The following is an 8,425-nucleotide window of genomic DNA, read 5'->3' on the forward strand; positions in this document are numbered from 1 at the left end:
TATATAATTAAACCTATGGAGGTTAAGTGACCGAAACCGGTATTATTTATTTCAAGCAACTTAAATTAAACTAACACTTGAAAAAAAAACTGTTTAGCACCTTACATGCATGTGTATGATAATCAGTCATGATATGCATTATTCTGAACTATCTGATCCATCGATAAGCAATATAAAAAATAATAATAACCTGTGCGCGCTCTGTACATTTCGTGTTGTGATAAGGATGGTTGTAAAAGTGTACGTATATTATCGGTATTAAGACACGCTGTAACAATCTCATGATTTCCTATAATAAAAAGATATAAAAATATTTTTTATCTTTAATGATTGAACCTCCATCTCTATTTACTCAAGGTTTTCGACGATTTAAAGAAAATAAATAGGCCCATAAGAAATGTAATCTCTAGCGTCCTTGGACCCAGAAATCCAAAATAACTAGAATTTTTTTTGAGACCAGGAATTTGTTTAAATTCATATTTCCAAAAAAAATCCATCAAGTTCCAACTGGAAATTTTACAATTTTAAGCTCTTCTCATTTGAAATTGTTCAATTTGGAAGCCTGCTTGTAAAGTTCCTTAATTTTCAAGACTGCAATTTCAAAATGTTAATTTGTAAGTGTCTAAATTTTTAATTGTAAAAATTCGGAACGCTTAAGACTTAAAAAGGTATCATTAGGGTGTGAAGGAGAAAGAGTGATACGAAGTTACAAAGTTATATTTTGCTTATTAACATTTCAAATATTTGATAAGATTCTCGTTCAAAATTTTGCTAAAATTATCTTTGGACTTCCTACTTTTAATCGCCCCCTTCTTTAATCTTCAGAAATATTTTTTACTTTGTGTGTTAATATGTCGACGATTTCAGATTTTTCTTCAATGTAATAGTCATAAACGATTATAAATATTGTCTTAACAAAAGTTGAAAGCAAGTTGAGAAATTCAGAAAAAACACGACTTTCTAAATGTATCCTAAGAGAGAATTGCTATAAACAATAATAAATTGTTTTATAAATTTATTTAAATACCTGTTTATCAGTAGAATTGATTATTCCATATATTAGAAACAATTTGCACTCAAAGAAACAAAAAAAATTAACGCCAAAAACTCGAAAAAGCCAATTTTTCACTAATGGGGGTTTTTGGAACCCTATAAAATATATTAAAGGGGGTTATATTTAAAAAATAAGTTTTATTCGTATTCTATGGTTATAACGTGAAAAAAATGTTGAGAGTCAACTCGATACACATTAATTGGCTGATTCTATTTCAAATCATGCAGACCGGAGGGGGTTATGTTCAGGATTAGCTTTGCAAATGAAATATGTTTTTTTATGCTGAAAATAAGGAGACCTGTTTTTTTTATCAACGTAGCGACATTTTTACATTTCGCATAATTATTTTTGAATTTAAGGGCAAAATTAATTTGTTGCATATTTCACTTTAAAACATGTCTCATTTTTGCAATCTTTGAGGTATTAAGATTTTTATTATTTCCGTTTTGTTCAGTTTTCTGAACTCTTTTTAAATCCATAAAAAACATAATAAAAAAATTGTAAAATTTATTTGATTATTTGAAAATAAGAAAAAAAATTTCTCAAAAGCGGCAAATTTTCCCCAAATTTCCCATTTGGTATTTTTTGTTTTTCGGGAGAACAACATTATTATTTTTTTCGAAATCTTGCTTTTTTGCCATGTTTTGTATATTTTAACGTCTTTTTAATTAGTCAAGTTTTTTTTGCTCTTTCGAAACTGATGAGGAAACCGAAGAAATAATAAAAAATGGTACAGCTATTTCGATTATTTGACAAATAATCAGATACCTTTTTCTAACTGAAATTTTCAGGAGTGATATGTAATACATGTATAGTTTTTCATGCGTTATGTCCAATGAGAAAACATTTTTATGGTCTGAACTAAAAAATCATTTTATCCTTAAAAGTTTTAAAAAAGTGGTACAACGTATAGCAACGTTGCTATGTTATTTAAAAAAAATACGGTGGTCTATTGTCGATAACGAATAAAATTTACAGGCACGTCTTTTTTTGTGTGGAAATTACGTGTTAAACTTCATGGAACTTGCGGAATCTCTAAATTAAACTTTTTTTAAACGCAGTTTTTTGTGGATTGGAACCAATTTGATTGAATCTATATAAAAATTTGAGAGAAAAAATGTGGACCACTCTACTATTGAAGGTTTTGACATTAAGTTGATTCAACTGGAAAAATTTTCAATTTGAAATTTTACAACATTGAATGTTTGAATTTTTATAAAAGGGGAGAAAAAATCGAAAACTGAATGAGAATATTGTTTTAACTCTCGTGTGCACACCTTTTTTCGATTTTAAAAATAATTATACAATTAAAATCGTTTCCTTGTCGCTTATTCCAAATAATAAATAAATATCAAAATTCAGAGCAAAAGGCATAACAAACTTTCCAACTTTAAACGGAACGGTTGCCGCACACAAAATGTAACGGATAATTAATAATTTAAATCATTATTAATTTTGTTACTACGTAACACATTTCATGTACCTTAATTGAATAATTTTATGAGAAGTTATTAATCCAAACTTAAATTTTTGCAATGTGGGTGCCGCGGGTACCTTGGGTGTGTCCCCGACCCATGCATTCTTAGAAATCGATTATTTTCGCAAAAAAATTCTAAATAAATTCCAAATAAGCTATTTGCTTAGTATTAATCCAAATAACGATTCGGAGGTCCGAAGCGAAATTTTAATTTTTATTCCACTTTCATGCAAAAATGTACTGTAATGGGCACCCTGGTACCCGGGTGTGCAGACAAGGGTGAATTTTGAGTCGACATCCTGAAAGGACATTCTGCTGGTATTCGGGGACTTTTAGAATATCAAATGAAGTTAACTGGATCGAAATTGAATAGCGATTGGATATTTGGAGCTGTTTATGCTATTTAAGAATTTGCTCGGTCGTCGGTCACAGAGATTTGGTTCTAGCTTTCACGGTGGTTATTGTGTACCTAAAATGTGCATATTTATTTATCACTAGGTAATCCCTGACTTTAGCTGGGAGGGGGAATTTGCCCTAAGGATTTGCCACATGGCAGTTTGACGATCCCGATGGTACCCTCAACGCTTATAAATTACATCGAGCTGAGTGAGGTTTAAGGGGCTGCTTAAGTTGTCAAAGCCATCGGGGAGTTAAACGGTATAGCTGGGGAGCGAAAGTAATGCTTTTTCAATTACGATCTCTTCAAATTCTTAAAGTCAAGTGAGCGCAAACAACTTTCTTGTACAACTGTTCGAGACTGTTTAAGTATCCTTAAAATACGTGTTGCAACTATTTTCGCCTGAAGTTTAGAAGACTTGCATTCGGTATACTATTTATGAAATTCAATCTTGAGACGGTTTTACAGATCAGAAAATTTTCAAACTTAGGATGTCTATGAATTTGGGAACTTTTATTTTCTTAGGATTTGTAAATTGCTTGACTTCCATGATCTGTCGTTTTTTTTTTTTAATATTTATTAAGTATTGGTTTTTGGGGAAGTTAAAATCGGGATGCTCTGCAATTTAAAAATGTCAGTTTTCGGAAGATTTCTTTTTCACTACAATTTTAAGTTTCTATATTTGAAACTTTTTCGAATTTAAGAAAAATTAATTAATTATCGCAAAATTTGGGATATTTATGCATTCTAAATTTATATAATATAATGGTTTATTTATTCAGGGTGGCCGATGGACTGGGAAATTACCGGGAATTTCTTGAGACTGGGAAAAATCTCGAAATGACAGTGAGTTTATTTTTTTACGGGAATTTTTTACAAATTTTATAAATAAAATCTGTCCAATTTCAATTGTAACCATTTTTTAAATAATTGGTTAAATTGTTATCTTCTTTAACCCTAGAACGATCCACCGGGGTAGTACGCGACCCCATTCAAAGTTCAATGTACGCTTATGATTAAGAGAATGTGCAGTTTGGTCCTGGACCCTAATTATCATTCACTTCAACTGTTCAGCAATCGACATCAGTCAGTGAGCGAGATCATCTGTATTTTTTGTGAGTTCTGTGCTGACGTGAATATCGTTTGGGGTAGCGCATTATCCTAGTGGACGGTTTAAGTCCGAGAAATGTCTCATTAATTTATCGGACAAATGGAAAAAAATTTCTTTAAATACTAGACTATTTTAGACTATTCTTCTTTTGAAATACGTTTTTTCCTTTTAAATCGGTCATATTGTTGAGAAACTATGTTATTTTTTTATAAAAAAGCGTCAATTATGCGGAATTTTCAGGTCTTTTTTCATGTTTAACAAATTATTGAAAATTTATCGCAAAATTAACGGAATATTATTATTACCATTGTTTTCTATATTAAAAAAAAGAAAAAAATTCCCTACTTTAAAATTGTTATACTACAAATAGAATGCATTGTGTCAAGGTACAAGTTTAGGGTAGCGTACAACCCCGGTGGACGATTAGAGGATGAGCGAGCTACGTGGATCGTTCTAGGGTTAATTATGATATTCAGTTTATAATGCGTCATTTTAAAATCTTTTAATTAACATTTTCCATTTTAATATTTTGATTTTTAAGTGTACATTTCTAATTTAAAGAATTTAAAAATGTAGTCTTAGAAGACTTAAACTTTAAAAAATTAAAAGCGTTTCAAATTGAGAATGTTTGATAAAAAAATATTTTACTTGATCGACTGTAAATATAAATAAATTATTTATTTAGAAAATTGAACTGTACTTGAAGTATTAAAAAGTTAACAATAATTTATTTGTTAAGACGATTCTAAATCCTTTCGAAATTTAAGAATTTTCCGAGTTCAGCGGTAATAATTTATCTAGTTCAATTCAAAGGCCTTAGTCGTAAAAAAATGTAAATAATTTGAAACTGAATTATTTAAAATAGAAAGCCTTGAATCTTTAAACTTTTCAAAGAGCTTTTAAACTTTGAATGTGACGATTTTAATCGCACTATTTGAAAAATAATTCATTTGTAAGTTAATATTGTTGAACTTGGATGTATAAATAACAATTGAACACTTCTTATTTGTAGAACAATTCGAGTAATTTTTAGAGATATTTAAATGTTTTGAAAAGATTCGAAACTTATTTAAAACTTGAAATTATTTCAAATAATTTAAACGAAGTGTGTTTTCCAAGAAAATTCAGTTATTCATGCCAGGTTGTTTCCTAGTACCAGTACTAGGAAAATTGAAAATGATTTTTTATTTTGAAAATATAATTGAAATTCGAATAATTTTAAAAGACATTTAAATTGGTTAAAATACTATAATTTTTTAATTCTCAAATTTATTAATTGATTTTTCAATTTAGAACACTAAAAATGATAACATGGATTTATATTTTTGCAACTGAATCTGAATCTTTGAACTCTGCAATTTATATAATTCTAAATTTTTCAGTTTAAATGTACTTAATTTTAAATTATTCAATTTTATTTTATTTTTAGTTATTTTATTCAATATTAGTATTAGCTTTACAGTTAGCTAGATTAGCTTTAGAGCTAGATTAGCTAGAAAAGCTAGATTAGCTTTAGAGTTTGAATTCTTTAATTTAATTGACCTTGAAAAATGTTTGCGAAACGGGCAATAAGCGGGAAATGCCGGGAATTTTGTTCTTCGATTACAACAGCCACTCTGGTTATTCAAAGTTGATCATTGTTTTTATATCCAAGCTGATTTGAAATTTGAAACTCCTTTCTCCAATATACTTTTGTTCATAAATTTAGTATATACTCTCTAAATCTGAATCAGAGAAAGTTCACTGATTCTCAGCTATAAGTGTGCCACTGATTCAATGAGTTTATATATGCTGAGCAAACAGTGGATTTTACACCCTCTAACGCCCAAATGTCACTGATTCATCAGCGTATTTGAATTTGAAATTGATTTTTTTGAATTCACAACATTTTGAACTGTTTAGAAATTTCATAATTTGGAGTTTTTATAAATTTGGAAGGATAATAAGGGCTTATAGCTTTATTTTAATATCCGTTAAAAATCTTCAAATTCGGTGTCGGATAAATTTTTGAACCTCTAATTCGAGAAGCTTCAAACTCGCCAAATCTGATGTTCGAAATTTTCCCATAAATATTTCCAAATCATAGAAAGTTTTCCCATTTGGAACATTTTAATTTTGGGCAATTCTCGATTCAAAATTCGAGCCAATTTCGCATTGGACTTTTAAGATTTAACATCCGAAATCCAGAACACGGCTCCGCGAACATCAAGAATTTTTTTCTTGATTTTCTTATTTGGGATCTTTGACAACTATTTTAAAATAAAAAGCAAAATCTTTGTCTGAGCCTTTTTTAAAAACAAATTCTTGTTTAGTTTTGAAAAATTGTAATTTTCGGTTTTTCTCGTGAGCGAAGCGAGATAGAAAAAAAGTAAGAGAGTATAATTGTTGCTTGGATCTGTTACTGCAAAAAGATCCTACCAGTGATTTTCAAGCGTACTTCATTTTTTGAAAAATTCATTTTTCGATCTTTAGCGATAAATATAGGTTTCGCACAGTTTTATATGAGAGCAAAAATTGAAACACATAAATGTAATGATTTAAATTGAGATTGCATAAGGTTTCACGGATTATTGGAAATTTATTATAGAAAAGCATTGTATAGAAAATAATAATAGAGTAATCAGCATACTGAATTTCCTGTAATATTTTTTTGAAGGGGGGATTACAAGGAATTACAAAGAATAACGCGGGATTGCATAAGATTGCATAAGAAAGGAGAGAGAGTGTACGCCAGATTGCAGGTGTAATTCATCCCTCATGTGAGTATGAGTACATTCCTAACTTTTCTACTTAACACTAATTATATCGAGAACAAGAAGTAAGAAAAGAAGAAATTTATGAGGAAGTCGAAAAATCAAATTAAAAAAATTAAGTGAGATTAAAGATTAGCCACAGGCTCTTTTTGTAGAAAGTATTTCAAGGAATAATGTTCCTGTTTTTACTTTTTTTCATATATCGCTTTGTTGTCAAGAGAAACTGGAAATTAATTTCCATTGTTTCGAATTAAAAATAGATTTAAAAAAGGCTTTGGCGAAGTTATTATTTTTGATCTTGAAACAGTTTGAGGAAATCCGGGAATTTCATGGGCAAAATTTGGTAGACACTCTAAATATCAACAACAAAATTCTTGGTGTTCGGACCTATCGGTTAAGTTATTTCAACCGAATCGTGATGAGGGTATGAATTTTGAAATCGATTTTTATCTAATAATAATAATAATAATAATAATAATAACAATAATAATACGAAGAAAACAATATCGCATGAATTACAATATATACCGTAATTCCTGCGGCATATATCGTAATTATCGCATTATAATAGCGTAGAATCGTGTTATCATACATTGCAAGATTTTACAGTATATTATTATTTTATTATGTTATATATACGAGGGTTCTAGTAGTGGCCAAGCAATGTTAGTAAATTATAATATCGTACAACGCTCCGGAACCTGCTTGTACGTTATCATATTGCGCTTTATTTCAATATACAGTTTTGCGATATTATTGTGCGATATCTTTTTCTCCGTGTAGTATGGCTGAAAATTGAAATATCCCCATTTCGCGCAGCCCTTGAAAATTTGCGAAAAACAAATTCACGAACACAAAATTGTGTTGAATTCATATTAAAAAACCAAAATTCTAAAATCCTATATTAAAAAATGAGTGTTTTTAGTACAGCAAGGTTTCTGGTCGGATACCAGCCGGGCTAGCCCTGGCTGGGTTTCATGGACAGGAACCGGTCGGGATCCGGTCGGGCTACATTTTTCTCGAATCAACAAGTCGGGAGCCGGCCGGTTACTGATCGAGCCAACCCTGGTTATATGTCACGGTCGAGAGCCGACCGGGTACTGGCCACAATAATTTTTTGTCAAAATCACACATTTTTAAGAGCTGTGATGTTATCAAAGACGTAATTATGGATGATACATTAATTATCATTTGAAAACTATAATTTAAATATTTATTAAAGTAGTGAAACAGAAATAATATGTTTTCAATTCTTTAAAAAAAACATTACATTTTTCTGAATGTTTCAACTTATTATATAAAACTGTTATCAATTTTGGTATGTGCATCAGCAGAAATGTTACAATTTTCACTATTTTCAGACAATGTTTAGTCCAGCGATTCCCAAACTTTTTTCGTTCTTTCTGGAGACAGCGCTAGATTTTCTGGACTATGACGAGAACATTAGAAAAGGATAGAAAGAAATCGGTTTATAACTTCGAAAGTTATTGCACATTTGTTACGCTGCAAAGTAGTCTAGTAATGTATTTTCTTGGACAAATTTAGTGAAAATATTAACCGATTTTTACGAACTTTTTTTCCATATTTTTAAAATTATATCGCGAAATTGATTCAGATCATTTAAATGAAAACA

The sequence above is a fragment of the Belonocnema kinseyi genome, chromosome 3 (assembly GCF_010883055.1).
Source record: "Belonocnema kinseyi isolate 2016_QV_RU_SX_M_011 chromosome 3, B_treatae_v1, whole genome shotgun sequence".
NCBI classification, from domain to species: Eukaryota; Metazoa; Arthropoda; class Insecta; order Hymenoptera; family Cynipidae; genus Belonocnema; species Belonocnema kinseyi.